The sequence below is a fragment of the Meleagris gallopavo genome, chromosome 13, assembly GCF_000146605.3.
Source record: "Meleagris gallopavo isolate NT-WF06-2002-E0010 breed Aviagen turkey brand Nicholas breeding stock chromosome 13, Turkey_5.1, whole genome shotgun sequence".
In the NCBI taxonomy this organism is placed as follows: domain Eukaryota; kingdom Metazoa; phylum Chordata; class Aves; order Galliformes; family Phasianidae; genus Meleagris; species Meleagris gallopavo.
In genome coordinates, this window is record NC_015023.2 from 17,968,237 (window position 1) to 17,979,376 (window position 11,140).

An 11,140-nucleotide genomic window follows, 5' to 3' on the forward strand; every position below is an offset into this window, starting at 1 on the left:
AGGAGAGCCTGCACACAGAGAGACAAAGCAGCAAAGCCACGTGTGGCCAGGGAGTGCTCCTAAAGCACGGGTGGGTCCCTGGGCTGCACAGCGTGCGTGTGATTCAGATAGCTAATCGCTTCATGCCTTCTGCTGCTGCTCTCCTAACGTGTTTATGGCCATCACATCCCTGTGTCATCTCCCCAGCATTCCAGATCTCGTGGAAGCAGACCTGTAGGACAAAATGTTGCTGCTATCTAACTAAGCTCTTTATGCCTTTACAAATATTTAAGTGCTAAAGAGCCCAATTTCATCCATCGAAGCGGCTTTTCATACGTATGATTCCAAATTAGCTATAATCTGGACAGACCACTGAAAAACACAGCTGCGGTTGAGATGAAAGATAAACAATATGTTATCACAACTGCTGCTTTTTGCTCCAAATATGCCAGTCCTGTCCCAAGGAAAAAAAAATAAATCCTTTTGGTATCATCTTAAATACTGCTTTTATCCACAGCATCGTTACTCATTAGCAGCCTTAGACATGTGAGTGCTGCAGTGTAGCAAAGTAGGTTTGCACCATTTAAACCATCTTCTTGCTTTAATTCCCATGCTCAGGACACTCCTGGCTGTTTCAGCTTGCTCAGCAGGGACAGGAAATCTTGGCCTGACCTCAGATGCTGGTGGTTTTCAACTGCTCTCCCCTGCAGCTCCTACAATGTTAGGATATTTGAGCCTTTAGCATTGGCTGAACGACTTCCCTTGGCACACAGAAAAGTCTTGTACTTCTCACAGAAGCACAAAGCTTGCTAAAGCTAAAGAACACATATAGATTATGCTTTGAGTTGCACTGCTAACCTACAAACCTCCCCTCAGTGGGGTTTAACGTGCTCTTAAGCTGGCTAAACCTGTTGATACTGGCTTAAAACGTATCCGATTGCAGCTGCCTTCCCGGTGCTGAAGTACATGGCAGTGACGGACCCCAAGTGCTGTAAGGTGTCACTCAGTGCTGGAAGATCACCAGAGATGGTGATCAGATGGCTCGGTTGAACACAGAGCTGTGCTGCCCAGCTGGAGGTGCAGCAGGTCCCCAGCATGGTGTGAGGCTGCAGCGCCTGCAGGACAGCAGCCTGGGGCACACACAGCATAGCTGCCCTCAGCACAAAGCACAGCAAGGCTGGGGCTGATTTCCCTGCTGGAATACAACGCTTGGTCTGAAGAGCTGAGGTCTTGCTCAGATTGAGCTCAGCAGCTCCATAACACGTAACAAGAGCCAACATGCATGCAGTGCTTTGTCAAGCCTGCGTACAGCGGGTTCAAACTCTGCAGCCCTATCAACGAAGTGCATTTGGTGACAAAATCTGCAAGAGAGGAGTGCCTTTAATCTGCATGTTAGATGAGGATAATTGCTTCATGGTAATCAGTTAATGGAGCCGGGAGTCTCTCCTATTCGGGAACCACGGTCCCCTCCTTTCCTCGAGTGCATGTGCAGGTCTGGACTGCAAAGGCAGGGCTTGCTACATCCTCTACAACAAAACAAGATGATATCTGTACAGGTGTTTGGGTATTGTTGTCTGAGCAAGGCTGCAGATCTCGCTGCCTCCAGGGCACGCTGCATTTTGTATTCCAGCTCAACAATCCTGCAGAAGGAGAGCTGGGAATAGTACTGGAAGAATGAGAGCGCGGCGGCGAGGGTGAGCAGGTGGTGTTGTGAGGAGTTTGCTAAAAGAGATCCCCCAGCGCACATGAAATTATTCCACGCTCAGAATGAGCGAACGGAGTGGACAAAGTCCAGGGTCATTACACTAATTGACACTTTACCTCCGGGAAGTCTCTGGAGAGCCAATCAGGGCTGGATTGCGAGCGCAGGGTCCCAGGCACAGGTGTGGTCTGTGCTTAGTTCATTTAGTGTAATTGTGCCTTGGCAATCTGTTCCCATCTCCTCCCTCTCCAAACAGCTCCGAGTGTAACCTGCTCTGCTATTAACCCCACCGTGCCCTATGGTGAAATTCAGGTTGGAAGGAGGAGGGTTTGCTGACACGCCTTTGGTATTAGAGCACTGGCTCAGTCCCTCGCCTTCAGCTCCGCCACCATCCCAACCTGTAAGGGAGAGGAAAGGGGATGCTCTGCCATAATAAATACACTGTCAAATGCATCAAAGCCACAGGAAATTAAAGAGCGCTTTCAGCATTTTTTTTTTCAGATCTAGATCTTGATGTATTAATTTATCCTTCTTCCTGATGATTCCTGTGCAGGCACAGCAGTGTACCTCTACCCTGAGAGTGACAGAACCATGTTATTATTCAAAGGAATGTGACCGAATGGTTATTGCATAGTGCATTTCATAGAAATGTGACAGTGGGCTCTCAATAGCAGCCTTTGCATTTACGGAGGGAGAGCACAGAACTTGGCTAATGATTTGTGTATTTTACTTCCTCCCCCACTGAAATTATTTTAATTTAAAAAAAACAACATTATTTTTAATTGTGAAATACACTTAGATTCAGGTAATTTGATTTTATCTGTTATCAGTGCTATTAGGCTGCTCTGCACTGTGGTATCCAAGTTCCCATCTTGTCTTATTACTCAGTCTTCCTCTGTTCTTTTTTTCTACTACCAAGTTTCTCTGGAATTTAACAGTCTGCACATTACAGACAAAGGGTTGTAGAGCTCTGCTTCTGAAACACAGCAACACACACTTATTGGAGAGGTTCACAGGGCCAAACAAAAAAGCAAAGGGTAGTCCCTAGGATGCCTAGGTGTAAGGCAACCACAGGACCCAGATGTAAGCACCCCAGCAGGTGTGATGCCCCTCGCCTTCGTGGCTTCAAACAGCATTTTGCATTTTGAAACTGGCTCATGCGGCTCTTCCAATATTCTCTCTCGCACAGCATCCCTCCAGTAACTCAGCAAACTACCTGTAGGCTGCAGGTCTGCTGCAATTCAGCACAAGTTACAGGTTGATCAGACGCCACAGCGCAGAGCCCTAACCCAGGACTGAGCCAAGCAGAGAGCAGCAACTGAGCAGCAGTCGATCGAGCTGAGTTCGCCTCCATCCTTAGTCCTCCCTGGTTTCCATAGCTGTGCTTTCCTCAGAGCCACCTCTCCTGTGGCAGCAGTTAATTCACTCCTGCAATGCAGCTGTTGCCATTTCCTTCTTTTTTTTTTTTTTTTAACCAAGAAGGCGAGGAGTCAGCACCTCCCCTGGGCAAAGTTCTGGCTCTTTGTTACACACATTTCCCCCTCTGTTTTGCACCTTCCCTCTTTTCTCAGCAGAGAGGTTTCTGCCCTGATCACTAAGGTGAGACTGGCAGCCTTCCTATCAGATCTTTTCCCCTCTAGCTTCCCTCCAGGAGCTTCTTCCCTTCTTTGCTGCTTCCATAACCAGTGCAATTACCTCTCTGATAATTTCCAGGATTTTCCATCTGCTCAGAACAGGCATTTGTGAGCTCTCTCGTTAATTAATGCGTTCTAAAAATCATTACGTTCATCAACCACATCTTATCACTTCCACTTTTTCTTCCATAATAGTCAAATCCATTGCCCTAAGTGAAATGTAGGTGTTTTGTCATTCCAAATGAAGCAAACTCAGTTCTGAACAGAGCTAATAGCTCAGAGCAGACGTCGTTACCACCCCGGAGTACCAACAAAATGTGAGCTGTACTTAATTGCTATCAAGGCTTTCTAGCTCTGGTGCAAACAGAATTTCAGAGGATTTTTGCTATGAACTCTTTTTGCAGCTTTGGAGCCTTACCCAAGCTGCACTGTCTCCTTCAGTTTGCACTGCATGTTTTGTTAGCTGTATTTTAAGCTGTGCCTGCTATGTAGTACTGCTCGTGTTCTTCCTGACTGCCATGAAGCATTTCAGTAAAATACAACCTCTAACTTAGGTGGTAAAGCTGACAGCTGGTTGGGAAGATACCAACAGATAATTTAACTGAATTTGTCAAATATAGGCTGAGTGGAGAAACGAGCTCCAAGCGTGGGACTTGAGGGACACACAATACCCTGAACATAACAGACTTCAGTAAAGAAGATGACCTATCAGATCTTCTAGTTCTGCATTTTGATAAATTTGGTAAGAAAGGCACTCTGCAGTTCGAGTGTTTTTACGGGAAACAAAATCAACCAACCAAGAAAACCCAAACCCCCAAAAATCAGTTAGTACATCTAGGGAGGAAACAAAATACTGCTAAGACTCACAGAAACGCTTCTGCTTTGTGTGCTGCCTAACACACAACCTGCATTTAAAGGCTGAGAGCTTAAAAAACAAACAAGCCAAAAAAAAACTTCTAGCAGGCAGCCGAGACAGATCTACTCAAACTCTCAAATGACAAAAGACACAGGATGTTCATTTCTCTCTACACAAAGGCTAGATAACAAGGTAACCCTTACTTACACACGTACAGTTACGTTGCCATTTCTGGCAAGCAAAAGAAACATTATTTACCAGGAGCCACACTGCCTTGAAATACACTGCCCACACATACCCTTGCATTGCAGGTGTTCTTATTACAAGCACCTCTCCTGATGCCAACGTTGCCTTATCAGTACCTCTGGGCACCTTTGTGCCCCACCTCATCCTGCTGCCAGACAGACCCAGAGCACGTCCTGTGGTGCCAAGCTCCTCTCTGCTCCAGGACCAGAGTCCCACAGCTCCCATGTGAGTCCTCTCTTTTCTCAAAAGAGGGTTCAAAGCCTGGCAGTGAGTGTACCTGATGCCAATGCTGAAGGTCAGCCACAGGACAGGGATCGTGCTCCATCCCATCTGCTGATGCGATGATGTAAAAATGGCAGCACTGGGGCAAGCTCAGGCAGGATTCGTAATGTGCATTTGGCATTGCTGTGAGTTCCAGCTAACAACGTGGAAGGTCGGTGAGGCTGTTGGGCTGCTGGGGTGAAGTTGCAAGCTGGAGAAACATCAGTGGTTACCTTTCAAAGCAATAGGGGCAAACACAATTACATCCCCTGGCAGAAGATGAGGTGCTGGAGGCGATCCAGCCCAAAACAGAGGGGCAACTGCAGGAAGGAACAGCCACTGCCCTGTTGGGAGGGTCTGTTCCTAGAGTCAGACATGCAGAAGGATGCACACCCAGCCTCACGTGTAGGGGAACATAAGTGCTGAGTGCCATATGGCTCAGAACTGCCAGACGTGTCCTCAGCGTGATGACAGGGCCTGCCTGTAATGGCCTGACCAGTTTTTCCATTGCATGAGAAGTGCTCCTGAGATAAGCTTTTGCTGATAACGCTTCCAGGCAGGCTTTGGGAAGTGCAGCAAGCTGTGTCAGGGAGAGGAAGGACTTGTCCTGCTTCACCACAAAGCCCAGGGAACTGAAAACTTCACATGCTCTCTCCAGATCTCGAAGGACCCGTATCTTTGGTGGTCCCTTTAGCAGCCAGTTCTCCAAGAATGTCTGAAAAAGCCAATTTCTACGTTCTGAGATGAACTGAAATCAAAGCCTTGAAAAAGTCTCCATCTCACGCAGTACTCTCACAAACATTCACAGACAATTCACATGAGACTGCCTGAATATAAGCACTCTGCAAGCCAGGAGTGTTGCCTCAGCTGACTGATCTGACTGATTTCCAGGACACTTTGGCTCTGAAGAGCCCAAATATATAAACTGTAAATCTCTCTGGAGGTGTGTGATGATGCCTGGCCTTCAAATGAAGCCATGAAACCTCTTTGCACGTGGTTTTGCACATGCCACTATGCCAAACTAATGCAAATCAAGACACACAACATATGACTAAAAATCTTTTTTGGGAGAGAGGAGAGGATTGAATTAAAATAAGGAAAAAATAATTTTAAATGTCACAAAAGGAAACATAGAGAAACACGGGATATCAGCGTGCCATGATGCTCCTTCACAGCCTCCAGAAGAGCAGCAGAAAACCTATTAAAACCACGTGCGAATTCAACAAGGCAAAATAGCAAACTAAATAAAAGAGAGAAACGTACCAAGAAATCAGGGAGGCAACACAATTTTTTCTTAACACTTTGGCAACCAAAGGAGAAGCCGAGCTGGTGAAAAAGCGTGATGCACCTCGATCCTCCAGGGCTGCCTGGGGATGGACAGGGGGTTGTAGCCAACATGGACTGTGAGCACGGGAACCTCCGGCTGAGCACAGGCGATACGAACACAGCCAGCACGTACAGACAGACAGATGTATGCTTGGAGGAGAATGCTGGATTCCCTTCTGAGAAACATTAGTGTCGGGACTCCCAGCAGGCTGCCTGCCAAGGGGGATAATTAAGCTAAATAAAAATACACAACAGGAACAGCTCCACAAATGAGGATAATTTAATTACCACCTTGGATATAGGAGACCCACTTCCCATGAGTTTTCCACTGTGACCAGAGAGGAGACAACAGCACCACAACGTGCTGCAGAAGAGTCATTTATGAAGAAGCAGCTTTCTATTAAGGTCTGCATATTAAGCAAAGCTACAGCTTCCCATAATCATGTCATAATCTCGGTATAAAATTCAATCAAAGAAACAGCTTTGAGTGTCCAAAAATCAATGGAAGCATACAACAAAATGATTGCAGATGTCACTCTGGAATTTATTTCAATGCTCAGCCTGTGGTGGTTGTAAGGAACAACCTTTTTTCCTTCCCTAAATAAGAGGGAAGCAGGAATCCTGCAAACAGCCCTTAAAGAAGATCTCCCCTCCGCCAAATCTCTCAGAATTTGAGAGCACACAAACAGCAGACAAATTGCAGTTCACTCAATACTGCCACTCATTTAATTTTTGGAAAAAGGAGTCATTTCTATCCATTCATCTTCCTAAAATAAAGTACCTATTCAATTGAACAGGGCATAATCTCATCTGGAATCCCAACCCAGCAGCATCGTTTCACTGAGCTGAATTTAAAATACAGGAGCTGCAGATTTGCTTTATTCATTAGTGCTGAAATGCAATAGAAAGGAAGAGCTAACGTGCTGGGCTTCTGAAGAGCTTTATCCACTGCCTAATGTACCTCTAGGGTGCTCGTCTGTTAAGTGAGAGAGAAGTGAAAATATTTTTCCTCCCCTTCTCTCTAGTGGAAACACTTAGTGGACAGCACAGGCTCAGTTCTTTTGGAAGTAATGGAGCGAGTGTATCCACTCAATTATTTAAAACAGTTGAGTAATTGCAGTCCTGTCAGCTCAGGAAACATCTCTCTGTTAAAGCTGCTGCACAAAACCATGTCTGTGCAGGCACTCACCATGCCTGTGCTGAAAAGAGCACTAGTTTTTCCTTTATTTGCTTCCACATCGTCCAAGTCAGAGCCACAAGTGAGGGGTGAGGCTGTGTGCCTCTGCCTGCATCTAATTCTGCCAGAGAACAAAACTCACTCAGAGGGGAGGAGGGAGCTGGGACACCTCAGCAGCTTTTTGGAGGTGCCAGATTTACGTGTGGACAGTGCTGGCTGATGGCTACATAAATCCTTACAGAAATCTCTCAGGGCATGGTGTGTGCTGGAGATAAATATTACAATAGTAGGCTTACAGGAAAATGGATTTGGACAGCCAGGAAGCCTAAGGAGGGAAAAGGATTGGGCAGATAGTCTCGCAAAGACTCTCTGGAGAAGCTCATTTAGTGGGCTTGGAAACTGATGGGTTGCCCCATTTGCCTTCACAGATTCTAAAGCAGTGCATAGAAAAAACCACTGCAGAGCATGGAAAGATCACTAGGTGTTTCTTTCCTAGCCCCAAAACGCACTGGGAATTGCAGCAGAGTAGCTTCATGCAGGCACATATTGCTGCTGCTTCATTCCACAGCCGACCCACACTTTGCCCTGTCCTACCTAGAAGTGAACATTGTGCCTTCTGTAGGCAGTGCTGGGACACAAACCAAAGAACCACTGGCCTGATGAGCTGAGCCATGAACATGTGCACACCCACCCAGCTCGACCAACTGAAAATGCTTGCTCCTTTTCTTTGTTACTTACCCAAGCGATGGCTTTCTGGGATAGTTTTCAAGCAGATTGTAAAAATAAAAACAGCCATCAAGGCAAATGAATTATGTAAAACGTACAGCAGCAGTGCTGAGTGTTTTCACATCTTTGTTAATTGGCTCACCTTAACGGGTACTTCTCTCCAGGGTCCCTGCCCAGGTGGAAGAGCAGTGGCAAAGAGCTGTGCTCCTCCTGCAAATGTGTTGTCACTCCAGAGACATTCTGTCCAGGACAGAAATCGATGCCCTGCAGCGAAGAGAAGGAAACAGGTCATCAAGCATGAAGCAGGGGAAGGAGTAAAATTTTAGCTGGTGCTGCTTTCTTTGGCATCTTGTTCCAGTATACCTGTGAAACCCACAATCAGCTTAAACCCAAAGAGTCCTCTTTATTCCACAAATTGGATTCCAATCTGTAAGAGGTAAAATAAGAAGATAACACAAGCATTGCACTGGCATAAACTGGAAGCTAATTTTGAAGAAACGCGTGCATTTGTTGGCCTGGCTTATAGCATCTCAGAGAGCTGGTATTGAAGCACTCACCAGGAGAATTGTATTATGCCTGGAGAAACTGGGACCTCCCCGCAGCAACAGAATGAAGGGCACAAGGACTGGGGCTCTGCTTGCCACCAGCAGTGGGTAAGTGCTCGATGGCCACTGAGGGACGGAGCCAGTTGTCAGCTCACAGGCCCAGAGCAGCCAGCTCTCTGCATCTGCCCTTGCACACATCGCCAGGCTGCAGCTCCCAAACTGCAGCCAGTTATTAGCCAGATGTCAGGCTAATAACCCAGAGCCTGCCTGCAGCCTTGTGGGCTAACAGAACTCATTTAGCCCTGGGAACAGCAAAAAATGTAAAGCACTAATTTCACTGAACTGAAAATAAGGCAGGGAGCCCTGTGGACCAGCAAGGGCTGGCACCAAATGGACTTGTAAAACCCAGCTTTAACAATTCCAGCCAACACGCTGCGCTCCTTACAATACCTGAGACAAGGACAGAGACATGGAGAGAGGATAAATGGGAATATTTCAATGGAGCTGGAAAAGCAGCTGTAGCATTTGCTTAAAAACCAAACAAACTGAAAGGCTCTCTACAGATGTTGGTAGGATTTGATTGGCAAACAATTTTCTAAAAATATCCTGTGTTTTTAATGGACAGCTGGTCAGTGGAGCAGTTAATATTCTGCTTTTCAATAAAGCAGGAAGGTTAGAAGCCCATGAAATCCCATTTATCTGCACAGAGCTATAGATTCCTGAATCACTGACTGGAAAAATAAGAGAGTTGCTTGATAGGTTGTAGTGGCCGGCCAATAATGGACTTTAAATGGATACAAAAATGATTGACCTTCCCACCTTCTGGTGCCACAGGCCTCGGAAAAAAGAGTGAAAAATAGATTTTTTCAAAAGGAACTGTTAATGAAAAGGTATCAAAGCCTACATAATATCCAAATTATAATTTGGATGCAAATCAAACAAGCAATTTAATTAAGAGCCCGCTAATTGGTACAATACTCTTTGGCTGCAAATGCTTCTTTTTGAAAGAAGATTTTAGCCTCTTGGGTATTTATTTATATATTGCTCTGCTTACATTTGTCTTCTGTTTCCTTTAGCCAAGGCTCCAGAATAAGGCTCAGGGATGCCCCAAAGCCTCCTAGGAAAGAAGGTGCTGTGACACCTTGCCTGAGGCCACCAGCCAAAAGCTATCTGTCTTTCTAATCTAAACACTCAATGCCCTGCTCAAAAGCAGGCTGCTGGGGATAACAATAATCAATCAGACTTACTGTTTTATGACACTGATAAATAACTCTCCTAAAGCGTGGCTGAAACCACGCTTTAAATTTCCGAGGCCTTTCAACTTTATCTCCACAAATACAATAGACTATTATTATTTTTATGTACTGTGTGACTGCGAATATTCAACCACCAGAGACAGCTTGAAACCTTTTCTCCCTGCTCCTCAGCAAATGAGCAAAACGTAAGAGGTACCATTCCATCCTCACATCCCTGATCAAGGCATTGTCCAGCATCACAGCAAGTGATACACTACAGATACAGATGGTGGGGCCTGCTCTTCTGTACATTTGACAGGAAAGAATATTTAACTTATCACCCACAAGCTCTACTTCATTCTGCTTCTTATCTCAACGCATTTTCAGTTCTCAGGATGGAAAGAAGAAAAAAAAAATCAGTTACACCACTGAGCTGAAAGTCTGGGATCCTCACGTCCAGATTGCTTTTAATTTCTGGAGCAAAACCAGAACAAACTAAATCTGCTTGGGATTTGAGGATTATTTAAAGATGAGGCAATCCACGCTCTGGAGCATCTGGACATGCCTCTAGCTGCTTGGAAAGCGTGAGGATTTGGTCATGTGTGTTGCTGGGAGCTGGGACACAGGGATGTGCCCAAACTCCTTGTGTCCACCTCTGACAGCAGAGAAGGAGCAGGAGGGAAACAGCTCTGCTGCCCCATACACAGGCTGAAGGACGGCAGGTCTGGTGGGGGAGTCTCCTCTTGAGCACTTCTGTCGGTGAAGGTCACTAAAAGATAACTTGAAATCATTAAATAACCCTTTTTTCCTTTTCTTGTAGAAGCCTGATCTGACAACACGCCCCACAGATCCTGGGGCTGCAGGCTTTAACAGTAAATGCAGATGTGCCCAATTCTCAGATGGAGCAAAAGCCGCCTCGTTCCATAAGAAGCAGAGAGGTCTCCTCATTTACTCCACACTGCCAGCAGGATGGCAACTTTGCTCAAAAGTGAAGTTGTATCACGTGAAGAAGAGCAGAGAGGCAGGGAGGTACACCTGCCCCTTCCTCCGGGGTAACAAACCCCAGCCACCATTTTGCTATTACTTACTTGGAGCTCTTTGGCAGACTGTTAGCAACAATGTGCAGGGGATCAGTTAAAGCACATGCCTTCTATTCCACTCTGCTCACAATCCAAGGTAATTTGCATGTTGACAGTAAGACTGATCAAACAAAGCAGAAAGGTCACTCCCTGTGTTTAAGGAAATTCTTGGATCTTCTCAACTACAAAAGCATAGAGCCAAGCCAGAAGATCCTATCTAGACCACACCAGCCCTGTGCTTTCTAAGGGAACCAATCAAAGAGCATCAGATGGCAAACAGAAGCATCTCAGCTCCCACACCAGACCTCTTAGACTAGCAGCATTCTGCACCTGTCTGCTGGAGGAGTAATCCCAGTAATCATTTTCTTAAAAAA

General features: G+C 45.9%; 1 long non-coding RNA gene across 1 annotated transcript; it reads right to left on the bottom strand.

The window, feature by feature from the left end:
- Positions 1-3,137: 3,137 nt before the first annotated feature.
- LOC116217145 lies at positions 3,138-10,434 on the bottom strand. The gene is made up of 2 exons (XR_004161229.1): positions 8,050-10,434; positions 3,138-6,217 (listed from the first exon to the last, which is right to left on the bottom strand). It is a non-coding gene; the product is annotated as an uncharacterized LOC116217145 (long non-coding RNA).
- Between the last annotated feature and the right edge of the window lie 706 nt (positions 10,435-11,140).